Source organism: Protopterus annectens, chromosome 1.part0 (assembly GCF_019279795.1).
Source record: "Protopterus annectens isolate FY-2018-M chromosome 1.part0, PAN1.0, whole genome shotgun sequence".
In the NCBI taxonomy this organism is placed as follows: domain Eukaryota; kingdom Metazoa; phylum Chordata; order Ceratodontiformes; family Protopteridae; genus Protopterus; species Protopterus annectens.
In genome coordinates this window covers 1,384,618,222-1,384,644,815 of record NC_056725.1, presented here as the reverse complement: position 1 = coordinate 1,384,644,815, position 26,594 = coordinate 1,384,618,222, and the positions used below count along the sequence as shown (strand labels likewise).

Genomic DNA, 26,594 nt, shown 5'->3' with positions numbered 1-26,594 from the left:
AATCGTTGATGAAGATGGAAAATAACAGGGGCCCTAATATAGAACCTTATGGTACTCCCAGGGTGTTAGGTAGCAGGGTAGTGAGTTCGGTCTGCCAAAGTACAGCCTGCTGTCTACCACTTAGGTAGGAATTAAACCACTGAAGGGCTTTGGGATCTAGACAAAGTGATTGCAGGGTGTGGATTAATAGTTGGTGATCGACCATATCAAAAGCTCTGGACAGATCCAAAAAAAGAGCTGAAGAAATATGGTTATTATTATGATTAAGGTTTATGGTATTGGAAAAGACTAGTAGGGCTGAGGTGGTGCTATAGTGAGGTCTGAAGCCATGCTGGGTATCTGCCATGAGGTGGTTATGGATTAGGTGGTGCAAGAACTGTTTCTGAATACATTTTTCCATTATCTTTGCTAGAGGAGAAAGTATAGCTCTAGGCCTATAGTTGGAGAGTTCAGTAGAACTACCTCCTTTATGAAGAGGGATTACATAGGATATTTTCCAGATATCGGGAATTTTTGCTTCTACTTTGGTGTGATTGATAAGTAATAACACTGGGTAAGCAATGGCATCAGCTGATTTTTGTAGGTATTCAGCTGGAAGTTGGTCAGCCGAGAGTGTGGTGGATTTTAGTTTTCTGATTAGGGTACGGATAAGTGATGTGGCAACAGGTTGAAAGCTAAATAAGGGTATATTTCTTGGGGTTGTACTATCTGGGCTATGGGACCTAAGAAGAAGTTGGCTGGCTAGGGCTTGAATTGTCTCGGTAAAGAATTGGTTAAAACTATCAGAAACTGCTTCTGGGGGTTTATCAGTAGAGACAGCTGGGACAGGGGGTAGTAGTATGACCAGAGTGTAGCAGATTATTCAACCCTGCTCAGAACTTCTGATGGTTATTTTGATTTTCTGTATGTAATTTACAGTAGTATTGTTTTTTGTCTAGTAGTCTAAGTTTTGGAAGAAATTATTTTCTGATATATAATAGCATACTTTATGAGTGCATCATACTGGAAAACTTCAATATTTGATGGTAAATCTTTACATCGGACTCACTCAACTAGTATAAACCTTTACAGTTACACACAACTCATCAAATCACTCACTACATTTAATAATACCAACATTAAAGGTGCAATTCTAGACTGGATATTGGTTTCCAACCCCAATAAATTTACAAACAGTCGAACCTATCTGACTCATTTAGTGACCATCTCCCAGCCAATACTCATAGACACACCAAACTAGTGCAACAACTTGGAGAAAAACAGCTAGAAATCCAAACAAATACCAACTAGAATATTGTATATATTGAAAATCAACAATACTAAATATAAGCATATAAAATTCAGCTTAGTTTAAATAACCAATCTGTCTTATGTTTATTTTAAAATACAATATACAAAATGTTTTAATCCTAAAAAGTACCAAAAAACACACACAAACAAGAAGAAAGAATGCTAATAGTTAAATTAGGCTGAATTTTGTATGTTTATATTTAGTACTGTTGATTTTCAATATATACAACATCTCTGGAACATTTTAGTTGAGTGTTATACCTTTACGACTTGATTGCAGGTATTTTATGTTAGGGGAGAATCATTTAAAAGCAGCATTTGACGTGTGTATTCTACATACTGATGAAGTCTGTTGTACACACACAAAAAGCTATATTGTGCATTACACAAGTTTAAATAAATTTGTGGTATCTACCTTCACCAGCAGTGCCTATTTTTGGATCTGTTTTGCAGCTAGTGTTTCCATTAGTACCCATAGAAACACCACCCACCAACCTAACCTTCACCAACTTAAAACATCACAAAACCTAAATTCAATAAAGACTCCATCAATACACTGAAAGCCTTTAATTGATCTGCCTTAAAAACTCTCCCACTCATCCAGGCAGTCAATACTTTTAATATCTTATTCTTAAACACCCTAAACAGCCATCCCCAACTCTGCAAAAAAAAAAGACTGAAAATTAACCATTAAATATGGCTTGCTACCTAGGCAAAAACTAAAATGTCTAACAGAGACAAAGCTTGCAAAGATCGTCTAAAATACACAGAATCTGAGTATAAAACAAGTTAACCTAGACAAAAAATATTACAACCATCTACAACTTCAACACAAAAATGACCCCCAAAAATTTATACCCAGGCTCAAATAAGGAACCCAGACCTCCTCATAACAGCTCTTCACTAGAAATTGCTACCTTATTCAATACCTACTTGGCAGAAAGCATTGCCTCCCTAAGACCTCTTCACCTTCTTCCACTGTTTCTACCCTCCCTTCATAGTAACATTCAATCCCAGTATTCCTGTGATCAACAGGTTCGACCTAAACCAGCATTCTCTATATATCACCCACACACACTACCACTTAATCTACTCCCCCCACCCTTCCATGCATGAATCTAATTTACCCCTACATCCATAGCTAGCAACTTCCAGATAGCACATATATTTAGGTTACTGATAAAAACTCTACTTAAACTCAAAGTCTGCTCCACTGCAGTTGACAACCACCCATCTGAATACTTAAAGACAGCTGCCAATGCCATAGCATATCCAGTATCTACCCTTTATCAATAAATCAATAGCTGAATCCTGTGTTCTCTCATTATGAAAAAAAAATCATATATTACCCCTCTTCATAAAAGTAACATCTGTGCTGACATCTCCAACTTCCAGCCTACTGCAATATTACCGCTCTCAAAAATTCTTGAAAGATGGATTCGTAAATATAGGATCATAGGAAGTTACTGGGCTAGTGGCCCTAGCCTAGTTCTTACCCTTATTTCCATGATCAGTACCTACTGCACCTGTCCAAGAGGGACACAGGTGGGACCCACAGGGTGAATTTACAGTCACCCAGCTAATCGTCCAGATTGCATTTGAAGAGGGCCAAAGAGGTACTCTGACATGAAGTGGGAGTCTTTCAAAGGTGGTAACCTCTGGGAGACAAATCTGTCCCTCCAACAGGTTTTATTAATGTCACATACCAGGTTAAGGTCTTTAGAGTGAGTAACCCGTGTTCCATTTGACTTACGGAAATGAAGCATTTTCAGTAAAGCAGGGTCAGAGACTGCCTTGTTTGCAAGGGAGAGATCATCTCTGAGTAGTCTATATGAAACACCATAAAGTGACAGTAATTTCAGATGATCTCCATAGGACAGATGCTGAAGACCTTGAAGTTTCCTTGTGAAAACCTTTGTTGTCTCTTCAACTGTTGCAGGTGCTTGGAAAGGTACATACCAAAAGGGGCATTGTACTCAAGTACTAGCCTTTTGATGGAAGAGTACAGGGAGGTTATACCTTCTCTTTTCTGGAGAGAATGCCCTTACTTATGAGATGAGCAATATAGAACGCCCTTCTTACCACTGTGGAGACATGGTGGTGAAAGTTAAGGTTGCTGTCAACCTGTGTGCCCAGGTCTCTCACCAATGAATGTGTACTTAAGGTGCTGCTATTGATATGATAGTTAGCGGGAACATTGCTTTTACCAAAAGGAATGATAATACATTTTTTGCATTGAGTTTAATTCCATGACTTTGGCACCAATCATCTGTCTGTGTAAAACCCTCTTTTAAGATGTTAGCATCATTTGAAGATTCTATGACTGCTTCCAGCTTGCAGTCATTAGCAGACTTTGTGAGCAGAGACCTTTAGCTTTTGCTTGTACTTTGGAGAAATAGATTCCAAACAGTAGAGATCCCAGGACTGATCCCTGTGGAACACCACTGGTTGCAGGTCTGCTGTTGGAGGTGGATTCTCCTATTTTGACTGCATGAGTTCTATCACTGAGCCAGTTAGTAACCCATCTAACAATATAAGGGTTGCCTAGTTGGGTAAGTTTGTCAATAAAGCCTGAGTGGGGGATAGTGTCAAATGCGTTGGTTAAGTCCAGGTAGGCTGTATGCACAGATTTCCCTTTGTCCAGGGCCTTGGGGACTGTCTCGAAGAAGTCCACCAGGTTTAACAGGCATGCTCTCCCTTTGACAAATCCAAACTGAGTAGGGTCAAGTGTTTGGAGATTACCTATATCTATTTGTTGACAAGGTCCACGATGATTTACTCCATGGGCTTGCAAATAAGGCTAGTCAGGCTAATAGGCCTATAGTTCCTGGTCAGGGGTCAGTGAAAGCACCACTTTTGTGCAAGGGAATAATGGTGGCTGTTTTCCATTCAGCTGGTACAAAGCCGGTGCTTAGATTATTACTGAAAAGAGTACCCAATGGTGTTGCTAATTCATGTTGAAGCCCATGTAGGACACAGCCTGAGATGTTATCAGGTCTCATAGATGCTGTGTTTTTGGCCATAGAGAGAGCATTTATGACCCGCTCTTTGGAGATACAAGGTAGGGGATAGGTGGCAGGAATATCATGGAGTATGTGTGGTGGGGACAGGGGAGTGAAGTTTTCACAGAACCTGTCAGGCCACAGGTTAGCTATGCCCACAGGCTCAGTATATGTGGTATCATTAACTACTAGTTCAGCACAAATCTGGTCCTTTCCTTTTATGTTACGGACGTAACTACAGAATGCCTTGTGGTTATCCTTTGTTGAGGAAGCTAATTTGGACTCGTAGTTTGTTTTGGAGGACTTCACAAGAAGTCTTATTTGCTTGTTTAAGCTGAAGAGGGAATGTCTCCAGTTTAGGAGAGCTTGCTCCCTCTTACTCTTAGACAGCAATTTCTTCCTGTTATTGTACAGCCTATTAATTGCAGTTGTCCACCAGGCAGGTCTGCTCTTCCTTAGCTCCCAGGAGCTTGTTTTCATCCTATCAGGTATGGCCAAGTCAAGGCAGGTATATAGGTGTTTGTATAAAGCATTGGTGTAGAACCTGGTGTAGCTGCCAGTTCCATCTGTGGGAGGAGGTGCAGTGAAGCTATTTATACCATCCCATAACAGGTTATAATCTGCTTAGGAGAGTTTTTTTAGTCTAGATGCTGCTAGTGGGGGATCAGGTGTGATAGTTACTTTGAATGAGACTGATCTGTGGTCAGATTTCACAAAGGAGGACCTCATAGTAGGGGTGCTACAGTGCTCCACCATATTGGTAAGCACCAGATCCAGGATGTTGGCACCCTTTGTGGGGGTGTCAATCAGCTGGTCCAGGGCACTGGAGTTAATGAAATAGAGGAACCTTTGGGCAAGTGAATTTGAGCATGAGTAATTTACCCAGTCAATGGAAGGCTAGTTAAAGTCACTCAAATCCATGGTGTTTAGATGTATCTTGATAGACTCAAGTAGATCCAAATAGACACAGTAGGTGGCCTGATTCATGGAGGGGGTCCTGTAGCTGGCAATGACTTGAATAGGTGCCCTACCAACAGTTAGTTGCACCTGAAGTGTCTACAGGGAATCATACTGTTTAACCAGTCTAGAAGTGTATTTATCTTTAATGAATATTGATACACTGCCTCCTTTAGTTTTCACACCTTCAGTTTGAGGTCTGAACGTGTGGAAGGAGGTGTAACCCGGTATGGCTGGGGTGTTCTCCACAGCCTTGAACCATGTCTCAGTGACTGCACAAATGTCTGTGTCTTCCAAGGTGAGGACAGCTTCCAGTGAGTGTAGTTTCATGTTGAGACTCCTAGCATTTAGCAGCATAACCTTGAGGTTGTTTCTACATGGACTTTTATGTTAAGAATTTTGTCCTTGAGACATTGCCGAAAAAAGACACTATGGGGGTGATAAGAGCCTAACCGAATAGCTGAAATCCCAAGGGTGACAGATGAAGACTATCTCTGGCAAAGCATCGGGGTCTGTCGAGCATGTCATCCCAGGCTGACAGATAGTGAATCCCCTTAGAATGACACCAGAAGCTAAGCCAGTTATTGAAGTCAATCATTTTCTGTTTGTATTGAGGGATCATTCTAGGTGAAGGTAAAATGCTGTTTAAGGTTACGGACACACCTGCCTGGGACACATTGTCTGAGAGCTCAGTCATGTGTCTCTTCATATAGTCCAGAGAGGTACATCTCAAATCATTAACACCAACATGGACTATGACGCAGTCATAACTGTACCTGTTGTTGAGAGACTTGAGTCCATGTGTGACATGGCATATCCTGGCACCTGACAAGACAGCTGACCATGACCTTTTCTTTATCCAGTCTGGTGAGGGGGACATCAGTGTTTCTCATGATGGAACCTCCTACGTCTAATATGTTTGATTTTGTGTTTTGCCTTAACGGTTTGACTGGTGAGACACTGGTGTGTGAGCTATCATGTGTAATGTATTCTACAGAAGTAGTATTATGTGTAGCGTGCTTGTGCTTATGTTTGGGAGGTCTCTGGTGAGGACTTCTGGATATGTAGGTATGAGTGCTGTGGGTTTGGGTGGAGTAGGAGGTAAGGTGTGCATGCTGGCAACCCGCCCATTGTCATATGTATTGACTGATGTGTGAGAGAGCATGGATTAAAGGTTCTTGATATAGGTGCAACTCTCGCACATTGTGTTTGTGTGGACTAGGAGTAAAGGGTTGTCTGTGAACATGAGGCAGTTATTACACTGTCTCAGGATGCCCATGTTGACCAAGAAGGCTGGAGAAACTGTGGGAAACTGTCCGTCCATAGTGATATGTAAATTTATATGATCAGGAAAAGAGGTAACACTTAGGAGTGGCCAGTGGGTGAGAGGTGTGTTGGTACCTCTGAGGCTAGGCTTAGTGTTCCACCTGACAGCAGAGCAGGGCCACGAGAAACATCTGGAGGACCACAAGCAAAGTGCTAAGGGAAAATTTAACAAAAAAAAATGTTTGCGTCTAAAACTACCAATGGTAACCACTATTATGTGGCAGTACATGATGGAGCGCTACACGCAAACAAATGCAAACATGGGGCTTAAATAAAACAAGAAAATACACTTTTTAGTTCAAACTAGACAATAAGAATGTTTCTCTGAGCTCTGCTCCAATCACCCTCAATTAGATGGGACACAGACAGCACTCTCCTCACACAATGGTGCAGAAGGGCCTTCACAAACAAAGGTGGCTTGAAGTTGATGCTCAGAAGTTACAAAACAGACTCAGAAATAGCAAACTTGGAACTAGGCAGTGCTACAGCTGAACTAGTACAGTATACAGTAAAATGTCACTTTCTTCTAAAATACCTGCTCTTAGCATCTACCCAACATGGCTTCCACCCAGCAGACAGTACAACTACTGGCCTACTATTACTCAATGACACTATAAAGAAATAAGACTCTGAGGCAAACTTGCTTCCTCCTTATTCAGTGACCTGTCTAAAGCCTTTGATACAGTTTCTCAGTTATGAACAAAAATGTCTTAACTATAACCAACCCCTTCTTCATTACGGTGGTTTAATACTTATTTAACTTAGAGGTTCCTATCTATAAAAATATCAGAATATCCTCTCTATTCCTACCTGCACGTCTCTACTGGTGTACCCCAAGGCTCTGTTTTGGTCTCCTTCTCTTTAATATCTTTATCAATGATCCTTATACCTCCACATGTCCAGCCTCTCATATTCCAAACTTCTAAATGTATCTAATAACCTGCCTCGACTCCTCCATATTACACAAAACACTTTTTCCTCAGCAGAGAAATGGTTCCATAATGCACAACTACTACTCAATACTCACCACGTCTGACAAAGCAAATTTCAAAATCTTTTCACAAAACAAAACTGAAACTGAAGTAGTCTCCCATACAAAGTATCCTGGAGTTATATAGATGAGAAACTTAATTTCAACCTATATAGGCAAAATAACTTAAAGACTCACTGAACATTAGGAATGCTCTACAGGTATAAAAACTTCATTAGCGACCCCCATCTCTCTTATATGGTACAGTCTTCAGGCTACAGCAAAAAATAAGCTGGAGGCATGTTATAATAAGGATGCAAAATTTGCCACCAACAAACAATACCATATCTATCACTGTACTGTCCTTAAGGCACTGAATTGTCTGAAATGTCTCACCATTTAGATTGCATGCAGCTCATCTCCACACACAATATTATTCACAAAGGCAACAACTGCCCTGCTTTTAGTCCTATACTTTAGTTGTACCACCATAACAGATCACTACCATCTAAAGAGCGGTATCTTCTCACCATATATAAGCCCCTCAAATCCTCTGGCCAAAGCCTCTACCTATACTCAGTTGTTAAAAAATGGAATTCTATTCCTCTGCAAATTAGATCTAGCTCTAACCTCTTCAACTTCAAATACCTAAATAAGACTTGGCTCTGCTCTTGCACTTTCCCAGGTTGAACTGTTCTCTCCCTCCCCTCCCTTAGAAAAAGGACAAATATAACTCTACCTATGTTATGTTGTCATCTCTGTTCCAAAGGTGTACTTTCTGTGTGTATAATGTCATCTGAGTGAAGTGTAACTGTGAATTCTTTAACCATGGACAACATTCTATTGTCAACTTATATATGTCCAAATATTTGCACTCTGCGTGTATAACTTCACACTGACATTTTGAATTTTTACTTACTTAGCATGTTCTTTTGTATTACATTTAGTAATAACTTTGTTATTTAAGGGCGGCCACAGTGGTGCAGTGGTTAGCGCTGCCACCTCACAGTAAGAGGTTCTCCGGTTCGATCTTCGGCTGGGGTGCCTTCTGTGCAGAGTCTGCATGTCCTACCTATGATCAAGTGGGTTTCCTCCGGGTGCTCCGGTTTCCTCCCACATCCCAAAGACATGCTGTAGGTGGACTGGACACACTAAACTGGCCCCAGGCGTGTGTGCGTGCATATGTGTGCCTTCTGTGGAAGGTTGGGTGCTGGGCTGGCAACTCAACACCGTAAAACTCCACTGCCACTCATAAGCGGATGGTGATCCGCTGTGGCAACCCCTAACCGGAAAAAGCCAGAAGAAGAAGAAGAAGAACTTTATTTCCCTGTAGCCATACTATGCTGATGTGAAGGTTTTCTCTCCAGGCCTTCGCTGAAAAGGGGACAATATCCCAGTCAGACACTTCTCGTAAACAAATGTTAAACAAATAAAATAGATACTATATGATATTATCTCATAAGTTTCTTATAACTTTAGTACCAGTGTTCAGGCCTGATGGTCATCCAAGAACACTGCCTCATTAAAATCAACATTGCAAACCGTGTCTCCCATCCAAGAATCCAGATTGTGTTTAAAAGAAGTGAGGTTAGGAGATGATCTTATCTCAGCTGGTATTCACTTCTATGTCCTGGGGAAAATTTGAGTTGAAAATTTACTTCTTAATGCTGATTTGCGTGTAATGATTGCAAAGCCTGAATTATCATATTTGTGATGTCTTGTGTTCTTAGAAGTTGAAATAGTGTAGATAGATTGTAACATTTCATCATGACATATTTTACAGGCATATATTGTTTTGCTCCTAGTGTATCTATAACGTAAAGAATAAAGTCTCAAAACCTGGCATCCCCCACTGTACGATAGTTGTACATTTGGGATTCTCCACTGTGAGCCATCTCTGAACGGCTTTCAGTAATTTGAGACATTTCCTGTTGTAAACGCAAAACATGTTGTTATATTCCAGTATGGGTCAAATATAGAGTTGAATTAAACTGTTTTCATCTCTTGGAGACTGCATTATAAACATTCTAGCAATTAAAGAGATGGCACATTTTCTTATACTGTTTACATGATAAATACATGAAATCTCTGAAGAAATAAGAATTCCTAAATCCTTATAAATTGTTGTTGTATGTAACTTAACACCTTTCAAATGTAAATGAAATGATGGCATAGATCTGCCAAAATATATTACTTTGCACTTATTTCTGCTAAAACTCAAGTTAACATCCATTACTCAGGAAGACAATTGTAGAAATGGATGAAATATTTGTGAGATATCCCTGTTACTGTTAATAAATCAGATTTTGCAATCATTAGTGTACTTGGCATGCCAGTAGTAAGTATTTAGGAGACTATACGATAGTACTAAGTTGAACAACAATGGTCCAAAGACTGAGCCTTGAGGAACATCAGATTTTACTGGCAGATATTCAGATTAATAAACTTTGATTTGAGGGCAATGTGCACAACCTGACAAACATTTGCCAATCCAATTAATTAACAATGGATTAAGGCCATAGTTCCTTAGTCCATCTAATACAGACTTGTGAGAAATGGTGTCAAAAACCTTTGCGTGGTCTTATGTATATAACTTCAACAGTTCATAATAGAGCCAATGCCATAGTTATTTGGTTGTAGAACTCTACTAGACTGGTTAGCGTAGAACTACCCTGACTAAACCCATGTTGATGAAGGTCACAGATCTCAGGACTGTTGCGCCCATCCTGCAACATCATCACTACTGCTCTCTCAAAGCATTTACATAGGATGAATGTATGGCTAATGGGTCTGTAGTTTGTTAATTTAATTTAATTTTGTCCCCCTTTTTACAAGTTGGTGTAATTATGGACTTTTTCCACAAACAGGAGAAGCAAAACAACTGTGCAATAAAGTGTTGAATATTAAGTTTAACACAGGAGTGATGGTCTCTTGTATACTGTCACACTGCCAGTCCAGCTATCAACAATTTTGTAAATAATTCTATGTAATTTGTGAATACTGATATGATTTATACAGACGTGTGTGTAAAGTACTTGGCTAAAATGTAAACACAGCATGCCCTATTGGAATAGAACAGGAATGCATCTGCACTATTTTGACTGTTTAGATGTATATGTTTGATGGAAACTGGAACACAGGAGGTTAACTTGAAAAAATCCCCAGAAAATAGCTTAAATTATTTTTTTTTATAATTACTGGGCCATAAACAGAAGATGTTATCTCTCAGTTTCAGTGCAGTAGCAGACACAATGTCTAGAGCTGGAAGTTTTTTGTATTGTCTTGAAAGAGAAGTAATTACTAGATTTGAGAAGTAGAAGTGTTTTATTGTTTTATGACTTCCATGATATGCAAACATCTGAGATATATATATATATATTTTTCACAGTGAGGTGCTAAATTCTGTTCGTTTCTGACAATGGGGGTTTAGCTTGGGAACTAAAGTCGGGTGACAAAACGTGATGTCATCCAAGCTAACCCAGCAGTAATATTTGATATTAATTTATGAACTCTCTCAGAGAGAAATGGGGTATGCTGTATCTGTCTCTTGACCGGGCAACAACATCCACTCATCACCTTCTGTACTTGCCTTGTTATAAGTAAGTTTCTAGGGCATAGTAACTCTTTTAGAATCAGATAGAAATATAGTATAGATTAGATGATTTCTTTATTTATTTGAGACTGTCCTGCAATGTTGTTTTAAATATTTCCTGTGATTTTCAACTTTGATGTAACTGATTACTTACTATTGTCTTGTTCTTTTATTAATTATTATTAAATATATTTAAACCTTTTAATTGTGTCTGGTCTGTTTAGAGATATTTAAGCTCTTAGAGTACTTGCATATCTGTTTGGTGACACGGTACAGGCCACTCCTATATAGCCTTACTCTTGGTCAGACTACCATTTGGATTAATAGTAACATTACACAGTGGGATTGGAAGCCCTTTGTTAAGAGCCTTAAAGTAGCTGATAAGTAGTGGCTGGTGGCAGTGGAAACTACTTTATAGTCTGGGAAAAAGGGGGCATAGCTTGTAAATGTGTGCCAGCCTTTCCCAGGTGTGTGCGTGTGTGTGTGTGTGTGTGTGTGTGTGTGTGTGTGTGTGTGTGTTTATATACAAATAAAATCTCAAAGAGTTTGTATGTCAGCTACTTGGGCAGGGACACAAAGCACTGGTTGGACAGAGGGGGTACTGGAGATCCTGGTTTGGCCACTCAGCTGAGATCTCAACCTTATAGCTATGCCAGTGAGGAGTCTTATTGGGGATCTGGAGAGAAAGGGAAAAACCAGACCCAGACTGACTGTGATCTCTGTGTGCTTGTGAAGATATGTGAAGGCTGCTAGCCTATCTAGATAGAATTTTGTAGACAATTATAATCATTGTGAATATGAATATAATCCACAGGCTTCTTCTCTTAAATGTAAGAAAACTGTGTTAAATGTTGAACTTCAAAAATGTAATCACAGTGCACTCTGCTGGAAAAAAGATGATAAGTCAAGCATTGTATGACTGTTTGAGCTAAAGCTCAGAGACATAATGTCTGGACTGAGGAATTCCTTCTATTGTTTTGAGACCAGAGTTAATTGCTAGATTTTACATATATAATGTCTTTTATTTCTGTCATTTCCTGGCCAAGTGCAAGATCAAAGAAATGTTAAAACTCTTGAGTTTCGGTTAGCCTGGGAACCAGAGAAGAATGACATAATCTAAAATGAGTCAGCAGTGATGTATTATTTTTAAGACTTTCTCAGAGAGAAAGAGAATCAGAGCATTTTGGATTTTGTCTGAAGAACATCACCCACCAGTACCCTGCCTTTGCTCTATATGTAAGTTTATTTAGAATTGTGATTACTCAGAGTTAGATAGGAATTTAGTAAGACTTAGTCTAGCTGTTTTCTATATTTATGTGAGACTATTCTACAGTATTATTTTAAGCATTTTCCTGTAATTTCTGAACTCTTGACTAGCATCATGTTAAATTGAGAAGATTTGCCTTGTGTTTTTACTATTTATTATTAAATATTTTTAAACCTTTCAGCTGTGGCTGTTTTGTGTAGAGATAATTTAAGCACTAGTGTATTTGCATGTATTTGGTGATACTGTACAAAGCCACTACAATAAGCCTTGCTGTTCATCCACTTACTATTTGGATAATAATATTGCACAGTTTAAATTGGACACCCTTTGTTAAGGGCCTTTTTAGTAGCTGATAAGAGTAGTTGGTAGCACTGCTTACTACCTTATAGCCTGGCAGGAGGGGGCATAGCTGGAGAACCTGTGCCAACCTTCCACAGGAGTGTCTGTGTGCTGGTATATAAACTAAATCTCAAAGTGTGTGTGTCAGCTACGTGGGCAGGGACATGAAGCATTGGTTGGACAGAGAGGGCACTGGAGATTTTGGTTTGACTACTCAGCTGAGATCTGTACCCTATAGCTGTGCCAGTGGGGAGTCTTATTGGGGATCTGAAGAGAAAGGGAGAAACCAGCCGCAGATTGACTGTGATCTCTGTGTGCTCTTAAGGGAAATTGTACTTTACTGTGTGTATTTGTTATCCCTCCCAACTTGGACACCCCTCACAGGCACTAGTTGTGAGGATAGAGGCTGCTTGATTACTGGGTCAGTGCACAGGTGTCACATATTAATTGTTTGGCAGTGGTGACATATCCACACCACATATTAATTGGTTGGCAATTGGCTTGTAGTGGTGTGGATAGAGAATTCCTCTAGCTTTTGTACATTGATCTCTGAAGGTGTTTTTGTATTCTAAATCAGCCATGCAGTGAATATTCAGAGTTCAGATCACAACTGTTTTATTACTTTTTTTAGATTAGTTAGTCAGGGAGAGCAGGCAAGCATGTCAGCAGAGGAGTAGGACAAGCTGACAATGAGCCAGTTGGCTGAGATGTGCCAGGCTAAGGGACTGGTGCATGGAAACCTGACTTAGGCAGACATGATTGCGGCTTTGGTCACAGCTGCATCAGAAAACAGCAATCAGGAGGACGATCACTGGCCGTGGAGATGTACAACACCCACAAAATGGACAGCTCAACCTTTCTGCAGAGGACGTAAAAATCCATATGGAGCTAAAGAGACTTGAGTTGGAGGCCAGGCGTTTGGAAACAGAAGCAGTAGAGAGACTGAGACATCTACAGGCTGAGGAGAATGAGAAACTGCTACACCTGGAAAATGGGAAGAAGGAGAGGCAGAGGAAACACAAAAAGGAGATGCTGACTGTTCGCCAGAGTCATGGAGGTAATGGGGAAGGAAATAACTGGGCACCAGAAGCACAAAAGGTCAGTAAATTTTTTCCGCAGTTTTCAGATGGGAATAATTTTGATACTTTCATTCATATCTTTGAGAGGGTGTGTAAACAGTATGATGTTGACCAAAAGCTCTAGGTACAGTTCCTGACCCCCTTACTCCATGGCTGTAACTGTGTTGTCTAAACTTTCTGATCATGAATTATTTGATTATACTGCTGTTAAGAATTGTTTGTTAGAAATTTTTAAGCTAACACCTGAAGCATATAGGAGAAAGTTTTGTGAGCATAGACGCAAGGCAGAAGAAAGTGTGTGTGAATATGTTGCTGAACTGAGCACTTATTTTCATAGGTGGGTCAGTGGATGTCAGGTCACCACTTCTGAAGGGCTGGCAGACGTTTTGGTGAGGGAACAAGCCCTTAGCACTTTGCTTGAGGACATGAGGATCTGGTTAGCTGATAGGCAATGTGCTACTTCAGATGAGCTGGGGAAGAAGGGAGACCTATACCTAGCAAGCAGGGCATCCCTGCACAAGAAAGGGACCCCCAGTACTGCTCATGGGTCTAAAGAAACCCATAGTGGGCAGCCCAGACTGCCCCAACACAATCTTCCAGTAGTAGGGGAAGCCACTAGTCCAGGTACATGTCCAGGACCTAGGGTTAAATGTTTTGAATGCAACCAGTGGGGAGCATGTGTCATACAGATGTCCACGGAGGCAAGGTGGGTAACAAAAGGTGAGGGAGCCAGTAAGTGGGAGAGACAAAATGCCAATAGTAGGTTGTCTTGAGACAACAGGAGTATCAAACTACCATTCTCCAGATGTCTTGATAGGGAAGGATTTTGATGAGGCAGTACCATGCGTTAATGCAGGTACACACAGTCAGCCTAGGAGTTGAGCATGTGGGTCTGGTAGCCTGGGGGAGACCCAGTCAGACCGCATACTTGCAGCCAGGACTGGTGAGGTGGTTACCTCAGGGAGGGAGCAACTCTGTAGCAATGAGACTGAAGGTTAGCCACAGCTGCTTATGGGTATGGATGTTCCCTTGACTGCAAAGGTAGAGGTGAGTATTAGTACCCAGGCTGACACTGAGGCACCCACTGTCAGAGGATGCCAGACTTCCTGTGGAAGGGGAGCTGGGAAGGGTTACAAAGAGAGAGTTGATACAGGCTCAGCTCTCAGACCCTATATTACAAGGTATGAGGCAGGTAGCTAGTGAGGCACCTGATTCTCAAGGGAAGGGGAATCTGTATACTTTGACAAAGGGTTACTGTATAAACAGTGGACCCCTGAGGGAGGGTAGAAGGTGAGAAGATACAGCAGTTAATAGTGCCTAGAGCCTACCATCTGGCACTTCTAGCTATAGTCCATGATATTCCCTCTGCAGTCATATGGGCATAAAATGTAGAAAGAGAAATATTATGGAGAACTTCTATTGGCCTGGAATTTCCAGAGATGTAACAGGGTACTGCAGGACCTGTGAGCAGTGCCAAAAGGTAGGCAAGGCAGGAGACAAGGTGAGTGCTCCTTTCATCCCTTTGCCTGTGACTGAAGAGCCATTTTAGAGAGTAGCTATGGATATTGTGGGGCCTTGGAGTACTCCAAGTTCCAAAGGGAAAAGGTATATCCTAGTGGTAGTAGATTATGCTACAAGACACCCTGAGGCAGTGGCTTTGTCCTCCATTGAGGCAGAAAAGGTGGCAAATGCTTTGTTAGAGATTCTCATCAGGGTAGGTTTCCCAAAAGAAACACTGACTAACAGAGGTGCCAATTTCATGTCAGACCTGCTGGCTTGTCTGCAGAAGTACTTTGGGGTGAAGCACCTGAAGACCACCCCCTACCATCCCCAGACTAATTGTCTTGTTAGCAGGTTAAACTCTAAAATGAAATCCATGCTATGGGCATTTGCAGACCAGTTTAAGAGGGAGTGGGACAAATATCTGCCCCATCTGTTGTTTGCTTACAAAAAGATTCCCCAGGAATCCACAGGATTTTCACCATTTGAGTTGCTGTACGGGCATAGGGTGAGAGGGCCTCTAGATTTAATTCGTGATGAATGGGAAGGTGAGTGTGAATCTCACGAGGAGTCTGTTGTCCTAAACCTCAGGACAAGGCTAAAAGAACTCATGGACTTGCCCCAGCAGAACCTGGCAGAAGCCCAACAGCAGAAAAAGGTCTGGTATGACAGGAATGCTCGAGCTAAAGAGTATGCTGTAAGGCAGCAGGTAATGGTTCTCACTGCTATCGGACACAAAAAGCAGCAAGCAGCCTGGGAGGGACCCTATAAGGTGGTAAGAAAGGTAAGTGATGTCAACTACATGGTAGAACTGCTAGGCAGGAGGCAGGAGCATAAATTGTAGCATATTAACATAATGAAACCTTACCATGATAGGGAGGCCCTTGTGCTGAATATTTGCAGTGGATTGCAGGAGGAGTCTGAGGGAGATATGGTGACTGATCTCCTCAGTGAGGCTCAGACTGACACCTCAGTGGAAGGGGTAGCAATGTGCCAGCAGCTATCTCCTACCAGGTTCGAGAAATCCGAGCAGTGTTACAAGAGTGTGGGGACATGTTCACTGGGAAACCAGGGTGCACCCACCTGGTGCAGCACCAGGTGGATACAGGACCTCAAAGGCCTATTAGGCAGGCCCCTTATAGGGTGCCTGAGAGAGTCAAACAGACCCTAAGGGAGGAGAAACAGGAGATGTTGGAACTATGGGTAATTTAAGAGACCAACAGTCCCTGGGTCTCCCCAGTGGTGCTGGTGCCAAAGAAGGAAGGCAGCACCAGGTTCTGTGTGGACTACAGGAAATTAAATAGTCACACAGAGTCAGATGCTTACCCCATGCCTAGGGCAGATGAGGCCCTAGAGCAACTGGGTGGGGCTAAGTATCTTACAACCATTGATCTTACCAAGGGTTACTGGCAGGTGCCCTTGACTCCCAGTGCTACAGAGAAGTCAGCCTTTGTGACTCCTTTTGGATTGTATGAGTTCACAAAGATGCCCTTTGGGTTAAAAAAAATCCCCAGTGACTTTCCTGAGGCTCGTAGATCATATCCTAGCAGGAGCTGGAGGGCCTGCCCTTGCTTACCTAGCTGATATTGCTATCTACAGTCATTCCTGGCAAGAGCACCTTCAGCATGTCAAGGAGGTACTGGGCAGACTACAGAGGGCAGGGTTGACCATTAAGCCAAGCAAATGTCAGGTGGGTATGGCAGAGGTCTCCTATCTGGGACATAGAGCGGGGAGTGGTAAATCAGGCCAGAACCTGCCAAAGTGGAAGCCATTCAGGCATGGCCTGCACCTGTTACCAAAACGCAGGTGAGGACATTCTTAGGGACAGCAGAGAACTACAGAAAGTTCGTCCCCTGTTATACTACAACAGCTGCTCCCCTCACAGACCTGACAAAGAAAAACAGGTCAGAAAAGGTAGTGTGGACCACAGCATGTGAGCAAGCATTCCAGAAGCTTTGGGAGGACCCCCTGTGTTAGCCAGTCCAGATTACAGCAAATAATTTGTTGTGCAGGTGGATGCTTTGAACCATGGGGTGGGGGCTGTAATTAGCCAGATTTCTTCAGAGGGAGAAGAGCACCCAGTGATTTATCTTAGTCATAGTCTCCAACACAGGGAGGAATGCTATGCAGCTGTAAAAAAAAGAATGTCTAGCCATAGTGTGGGCACTGCAGAAACTTCAGCCTTATCTGTATGGAAGAAATTTCACTGTAGTTACAGATCACAATCCCCTAACATGGTTACACTGAGCCAGCCAGCAAAATGCCAAGTTGCTAAGATGGAGCCTAGGGTTGCAAGCATATGATATGTCAGTGCAGCACCACAGTGGGGTCAGCAATACCAATGTAGATGGGTTCTCAAGAAAGGGAATGGGGTAAGGTATACTCAGCTAGACCTAACCCTCTCAAGCAACGTTTCTCGAGAACCACTTGAAAAACTTGCTTGAGTTCTCCGGGGGGAAGGTATGTGAAGGCTGCCAGCCTAGCTAGCTAGAATTTTGTAGATGATTATATGTCATTGTAAATATGAATATAATCCACAGGCTTGTCCTCTTAAATGTAAGAAAACTGTGTTAAATGTTGAACTTCAAAAATGTAACCCCAGTGGACTCCACTGGGAGAAAGCTGACAAGACAAGCATTGTATGACTGTTTGATCTCGAAGTTCGGAGACATAATGTCTGGACTGAGGAATTCCTTCAATTGTTTTGAGATCAGAGTTAATTGCTAGAATTTACATATATAATGTCTTTTATTGCTGTAGTTTCCTGGCCAGGTGCAAGATCAAAGCAATGTTAAAACTCTGAGTTTCTGTTAGCCTGGGAACCAGAGAAGAATGATTTAATCTAAAATGAGTCAGCAGTGATGTATTATTTTTAAGACTTTCTCAGTGAGAGAGAGAATCAGAGCATTTTGGATTTTGTCTGAAGAACATCACTCACCAGTACCCTGCCTTTGCTCTATATATGTTTATTTAGAACTGTTACTCCTGTTAGAGTTAGATAGGAATTTAGTCAGATTTAGTCTAGCTGTTTTCTATATTTATGTGAGACTATTCTACAGTATTATTTTAAGCATTTCCTGTGATTTCTGAACTCTTGACTAGCACTGTGCTGAATTGAGAAGATTTGTCTTGTGTTTTGTGTAGAGATAATTTAAGCTCTAGAGCATCTGCATGTACTTGGTGATAATGTACAAAGCCACTCCAATAAGCCTTGCTGTTCATCCACTTACTATATGGATAATAATATTGCACAGTATAAACTGGACACCCTTTGTTAAGGGCCTTTTTAGTAGCTGATAAGAGTAGTTGGTGGCAGTGATTACTACCTTATAGCCTAGCAAGACGGGAAATAGCTGGAGAAGCTGTGCCAGCCTTCCCCAGGAGTGTCTGTGTGTTGGTATATAAACCAAATCTCAAAGTGTGTGCATGTCAGCTACTTGGGCAGGGACACAAAGCACTGGTTGGACAGAGAGGGCACTGGAGGTTTTGGCTTGACTACTTGGCTGAGATTTGTACCCTAAAGCTGTGCCAGTGGGGAGTCTTACTGGGAGTCTGAAGAGAAAGGTAGAAACCAGCCACAGAATGACTGTGATCTCTGTGTGCTCTTAAGGGAAATTGTACTTTACTGTGTGTGTGTTATCCTTCCCAATATGGACACCCCTTACTGGTGTTAGTGGTGAGGACTGAGGCTCCTTGATTACTGGGCAAGTGCACAGGTGTCACAGTGCTCTTAAAGAAAATTGTACTTTACTGTGTGTGTGTACATGTCATCCTCCCACTGTGTACACTCCCCACTGTTACCAGTGGTGAGGACTGAGGCTCGTTGATTACTGGGCCAGTGTATGGGCATCACATATGCCATGTACTAAAACTCTGGGGATGTAATCAGGATCCAATGAAGTCTTCTTCCCTATTTTTTTTTTTTTTTTGGTAGAATCCATGACAATTTTAAAACTAATTAAAGAGCTGTTAACTTAAAAGTTTTATTCAGGTTTAAATTCATTAATAATATCTGAATCAGAGTCCAGACTTGAAAATAACTAGTTAAACTCTTCAGGTATTACCTCTGTTTCAGTAGTTACTTCTCTTCTAACAAACAGTCCTGTTTTGGACCTTTAAAAGGAGAGATATCTATACCAAATGATTGCAGCCCCCCAAACATCTCCAACGCCCAAGTGAGAACTGCTCTCTCCAAAGCAAAAAACACAGCATCCATGGGACCTGATGGTGTCCCCGGCTGTGTGCTCCACGAACTCAATGAGGAATTAAACCCACAGCTAGGACAGCTGTTTAATCAAAGTCTTACCTCTGGATACGCACTCCAGGAGTGGCACTGCAACTGTGGTCCCACTTCACAAAGGCGGTGCCTCCACCCTGGAAATTACCGCCCATTAGCTTGACAAGCCTTATCTGCAAAGCCATGGAAAGGATCATAATGGACCTCATAAATAAAGACATAGGGAATTTGCAGACTTTGGATCCAACCCAGTTTGGCTTTGTCAAAGGCAGATCATGCCTTTTAAACTTGGTTGACTTTTTCGAAACAGTCACCAAAGCCATTGATGAGGGAAAGGCAGTCCATACAGCCTACCTCGATCTGGCGAAGGCCTTCGATACAATACCCCACTCGGGTATCATTGAAAACTCATCAGCTTAAATATTAACCCATACATCACACGAAGGGTTGCAAACTGGCTGAGTGACAGAACCCACAGGGTCAGAGTTGCTGGCGCCATGTCAGACTCAAAGCCTGTCACTAGAGGTGTCCCACAGGCTCAGTCCTGGCCCACTTGTTTGGCATCTAGTACAAGCAAACACAGGAGGGTTATTGACAAAGTTTGCAGATGACTGCAAACTGGGCGCATAGTAGAAACACATCTGACACAGATATCCTTCAGAAGGGTCTCACAGAAGCGGATAACTGGTGCCAGAGCCATGGCCTAAAGTTAAATGCCAAAAAATGCATAGTCATACCCTTCGAAAAACAAGGTTACCCTAGCTACCAAATAGGTGGCAATCCACTGAGCATAGAAGAAGTTATCAGGACCTGGGGACCCAGGTTGATAGTAGTCTGTCATTCGACACCCATGTAGCTAAAGTAGTTAGGAAGACCTTCTACATTGCCCACCTTATCATGAAGGGATTCTCATCTAGATCAAGGGAGGTCATTGTCTCCTACTCATCACTCATCAGACCAATGATTGAGTACAATGCCCCATTCGGAATGTATCTGACCCGACACTTGCAGCAGCTGGAGAGGCCACAAAAGTTCCTCACCAAAAGGATAAAGGGTCTCAAAAATCTGTCCTATGCTGCCCGACTGAAAGAACTCCAGCTCTATTCAGTCGCTACATTGCTCAGAGGTGACCTTTGCCTAACATACAAGGCCATGTCAAACCCAGATTTGATGAATATGTTTCACCTCAAAAATCTAGATCCAGCAGAGCCACAAGGGCAGGAGACTTAAACCCCGATACGGCTATTAATAGGACGTGCTGGAGGGATAGATCCATGACCCAAAGACTCCTATGCTGTGGAACAAAATCCCAGTATATGTGAGGCAGAGCACCTCGCTGGCCTTGTTCAAGAGAAATCTTGACCAATGGATGGGAGATCGCAGATATACCCCAGGGATTACCTCAGTGTCACTGCTCGACAGAGGCACAGCAAAATAATGGGTATAGTTCCCCATACTAAAGGGGTGGCGAAACGATGGGCTAGGCTTGTAAATGCCCTCGGGCAGATAGCCTAGTATGAACCTATGAACCTATGAACATTAAATTAATGTACTTGTAAAACTGCTTGTCATTACCTGAAGAGTGGGATAATTGTGTTTTATACTGGGATTTCTTACATTTCCACTCAAAATTAAATTTTTTATTAATTTCATTTTTTATTGTAAAACAAGATTTACATCTAAACTTTCTGAAAGTTTTTTTCTTTTTGTATAGTTTACCCAGGGTAAGATCCCACCAATATGGCAACTTCCTGGTCTTATAGGCCTTGTTTTGTGAGATTCTGGACTCTTGCAGAATGTTTTCTAGTTATGAGCAACCACCATCAGTCCTAGTTCAGGATAATTCCTCCCAGTACACTGCCTTGATATTCTCCCTTATGTTTTGCAAACTATTTATTAAAATTGTATTTTTAATCAGTTTTAATTGTTGTAAACGTGAAAAAATACTCATTATAATACAACAATTATCAAAATTGCTCACAGAGAGACTTAGATAAACATCACAAATCTTAGAAGGAATATTTTTAAGTAGGATATCTAGAATATTGTCCCCTCTAGTAGGTAAACCTATTAGTTATGTCAAGTCATTGTTTAATATACAACCTAAGAACTCATTTTTGAGTTTATTAGATGACAAATAATCATCCCAGTTAATTTTGGGGTAATTCAAATGGTAAATTCAAGTGGAAAAATGAGACTCAAGGATGTCAAGAAATTAATTATGAGGTTTTACATCCATGGATGGTTTCTATAGGTCAAATCAGCCTCAGAGCACTATAGCCAGAAGATAAATAAATATCTACTACTATAATTTCAAGTTTTGAAACAAGTGTTAATGTTCTGTGTGACAGTTCATTATTTAGTAATATTAAAACTCCCCCTTCCATTTCCCTCAGGACTGAGACATTCTAATTTTTACATATACAGGAAAGCATGATTTAATAGAGTCCCATGCTTCCATAACTTTTAAAATGTTATTTTTTTGTGTTGTATTAGAAAAAGTAACTCAAGGAATGTGTTCCCTATGCTTCTCACAATACAACAACATAAACTTAGTGTTATTAGATCTAATGAATCTTTGAGTGCTTCTTCAGGGAAAATGTAGATGTATTGAAAAAAAAGACAGCACTTCTAATTTCAGTTTGCTATGAATAAAGTTCCTCCCACAGAGACTTAAGTGAAGACTGTGTTTTGCAAACATTTGATAATCCATTACAAGGTCCTCACAATATTTAATCATGGGTGTATTAAAAGTGGTGCACAGGCATCTCAACCAGTTTTTAAATAGTTTACCCTTAGTGTGTGTGTGTGTGTGTGTGTGTGTGTGTGTGTGTGTGTGTGTGTGTGTGTGTGTATATATATACATATATATATATATATACATATATATATGGTACTTTTCAGTTAAACCCCTACCACGTATCTTGGGACTCGTACTGGCGTGTCTCTCCCTGTTCCTTTCCCCAGGGCTTCATATCAGCACCACGATTACCGTTATCTAATTATTTTATTACGCTTCCTACTGTGGCTATAAACTATGTGCACACAGTTTTAATATCAGATTCACGTCTGTAAATAAATGTGACCGCTCTCGTTGAGTGGCTTATTACGCCTGGAAAAAAACGATGATCTGCTCAGACCTTGAGAATTGTTAGGGGGAGAGAAGGGAGTGTGGCTGGCTTAATGTAAGCCAAAGGTGAACTTTGCTTTACAGGGTGTGCATATTTTTTTCTGTTGTTTTTAATCCCGACAGCTGCATTAATCACGGAATTGAGGTTTTACACAATCTTTGAACAGAATCCTGAGAAGTTCGTTTCAGAATACTGGGATTTTCACTTTTTATAGCTCATATAAAAAATGCAAGCCGAAAACAGGTGCAAAATTCCTCTCAACTCAGGTGGTGCCCTGAATATTGGAGATATTTTTGTGTGTTTTTTTTGTATAATATTCTTAATGTTTCCTATCTTACATCTTTCCATTTCATGTATAGAGGTGGTACCTTTTTGACATGGATTTTTAATATCTTCTGTGTAGTGTCGTCTTCTCCTACGCTGAGAGTAAGATAATGTCATAGTAAAACTTGAGATTTTTGCAAGACAGACCACATAGTCAACCAGTAGAAAGAAAATGATTTTAACTTATTAGAAAAATAAACTTTGAAAAGTCCACAGGTCTGAAGGATCTGCACAGCTTGCTGAGGAATATAGCGAGACACACCGATCTTGGGACTGAAAATGCGTGGTAGGGGTTTAACGGAAAAGTACCATATATATATATATATATATATATATATATATATATATATATATATATAGTCATTCCATCTGAGGTTAGGAATTATTTCATTAAAGACAATGCTGTTTTTATTTTAATAAAAAGTTCATTAATATCTAATAATGTATTTTTCATCTTGTTTAAAGGGGAACTGGCTAAGTAATTTGTGCCACAATTAATAAATATGGTAGTGTAATGAATCTTTTTCAATAATAATTTCATTAGTAGCTCTGGTGTAGCAAGTAATCAATCCAGAAAGACTTGAGAATGTAATACACCTGGGATTTGTATTCCTTGCTTGCTGTCTTCTTAAAGGTTTAAAATCGAGTCAGTCAATTTATATGTACTCTTCTTACCAATTTACTGACTGAATTTTTGCATCCTGTCTACTTATGATTATGTTCATTTACAGTTCATATTATACTCATTGTCTAACCTCCATTATGTAGTCTCATTTCATATTACCCCTTTCTTTTTTTGTGAGCTTCCAATCATCTCTTCTGCTTGCTGGTTGAAGTTCCTTACCCAGTCAATTCTTACACCTTGTTACAGTTGCTGTTTTCCACAAAATCACATAAAACTGTTAAAGTTCCTCAGATTGCTCAGCAACAAAAACAGCAATAATCTCAGGCCTCTCCTTAGAAATGGCAATGCCTGCATGCCACCCTGAGTATGACTACTTCTGAAAGTTTAATTTTATTTAATTATTTGTTAAACCGGGTAATAGGACTAATCTTATCTAGCCATATCTCAGATCACAAGGGCAACAGTAAGAATTACATGCAGGGATAATTTATAGAGTACTCACTAAGCATCATGCTTTGACATGTAGGAGGAAATCAGAATAGCTTAAGGAAACTCGGCATGGATGTAGAGGTAAAATGGAAAACCCAAACAATTTGTTCAGCTTACTGTAATATATTTGACCCAAACCCCTCCCAAATCTAATAGAACCATTTTATAGCTTTAAATTTCTGCCAGTCCATGTTTTGTATGCAACTCTGAAAGTGTGATACCCCTGCAGTACATTTATGAGTCAGACTGTTTCTGTTTTCTCACTGTCATCCAAGTGAATTATTCGTCTATCCACCTCTGCCTCCCACCATTCAAAATACAAACACATACATCTCAAGGTTCATTTCTCAGGGAATATTTTGCTCCTTTTTGTGATTGCAGCAAGCATTTGTCTGCCATACTGTTGAACTGGTAACACTTTCTCACAAAATTTAGTGATTAGGCTTTACATGACATCACAGTATCTTTTTTTTGTCTTTTTTATAATGTCTGTTTTCATACTGTCTTAGACTGATAGTTCTACAGTTATTTATTGTAACTGTATTCATTAACTACCAGTCATAAACCCTCCAAGAAATTCATTAAATTGCCTAGCATGAGCCATAGTGATTCAGAGACATATTAGCTGACACAAGACCTCATTATCAGCTAATTTGCATGGCTATGAATTACACTTACTGATCTGCACAGTAACTCACTCACTCACTCACACACACACACACACACACACACACACACACACACACACACACACACACACACACACACACACACACACACACACACACACACACACACACACACACACACACACACACACACACCACATTGTCTGTAACTATCACTACTCATCTGCCCTACTGTGGTCCCCACACCCCCATAATAACTGGAGTGCCATTATGACACGTATATATTAGGCCCTGGTGGTCTAGTGTCTCCCCCCACTCTCTGATCCCCATACTACCATTGGCGGTGGTACAGCACTTTAGTCCATGAGTTATCCATGATGTCCAGTAGTTCCCCTCACCCCCTCCAAATCCCAGTTATGATGATGTTTTTGTTGCCATTATGGCACTTTAAAGCCTAGTCCCTGGTATCTACTGCATCCCCCACCCCAGATCCCCATACTGCCACTGGTGGCATTACAGCACTTTAAGAGTATTCCCTGGTGTCTAGTTTTGCTGTCAGTGCCAGTCTGTCACTTTAAAGAGTAATCTCTGATGTCTACTGCATCCCTCCTACATATGCTCTCCATACTGTCGGCGGTGCCATTATGGCACTTTAAGACTATTACATGGTGTCTAGTGCCTGCACCCCCCCCCCCCCCCACACACACACACATTCATGCTAGGCAGCTGAACACAGCCTTCTGGTTGTGTTTAATACTCTTACATGGTGGGGAAATCTCTCTCTCTCTCTCTATACATATATATATATATAGATATAGATATATATAGATAAAGATATAAATAGAAGGATACATACACACACACACACACACACACACACACACACACACACACACACACACACACACACACACACACACATATATATATGAGTTATATGTACATATATTATACATACACTTTTATACACGTGTATATAAAGATCTATACAGATGTATAATGAGGGTGGGTGAAAGGGGTACCGATGGTGTGGGAATGCAGTACCAGCCTTCAGAAATAAATAACAATAAATCATTTGCATTTATGGAATGATGAAGTGCTTAGTGTGTGGCAATTTCAAGGCACTTGTTGCATCTGTAGCAAGTGATCTGCTATAGTTTCAGAGCAGAAGTTGTGTATTAATTCCTTAGCCTGCTGGTGACTAAGACTGATGGCCTGAGCATACCTCTTCACCTCTTACAGAAAAAATCTGGACAAAACCAAAAATAATGGGGGGACAAAAGCCCCAAAATATGGACAGATATTAAATATTGCCCTTATAAACTTGGAAAGTTGACAGAATAAAATGTTTAGTGTTACAATGCATTTTCCGAAGGATATGAAGTCTAAAACTCAGATATCTGTCATTATTTACAGAATTTAATTCTCACTGATTTGCCAGAAAACCACAAATTGTATGAGGATCAGTCTAAAAATATGCATCAAAAATCTGGACATTCTGTGAAAATCTGGACAGTTGAGAGGTATGAAACTGAAAAGGCACTTTTCTGACCAGTTCACTTACCAGGGATGAAATAAGTAAATTAAATAAAATAAAAACACAAGTGAAATAAGTAAATTAAATAAAAATATAGACTATCATGAAGCGGATATATGTGGGACAGCCTTGACTATTCCCTTTCTATTCTGATTAGATGCAGATATCCGTTGACTACTCCTCTGCATTGCTTGCACACAAATACTTTCTTTGGCTACCATAATGTGTATAAATGATCCAACAAGTTATCACCAATGTAAGGTCACAGTCACTCAGAAATATTAAAATGTGGGAGTTCAC

At 40.7% G+C, this 26,594-nt stretch overlaps 1 protein-coding gene across 1 annotated transcript in view; it reads right to left on the bottom strand.

Moving 5' to 3' along the window:
• Positions 1-26,594, bottom strand: part of ANKRD6 (ankyrin repeat domain 6) — a 1,808,044-nt gene that overhangs the window by 1,565,144 nt on the left and 216,306 nt on the right. The window lies entirely within an intron of this gene.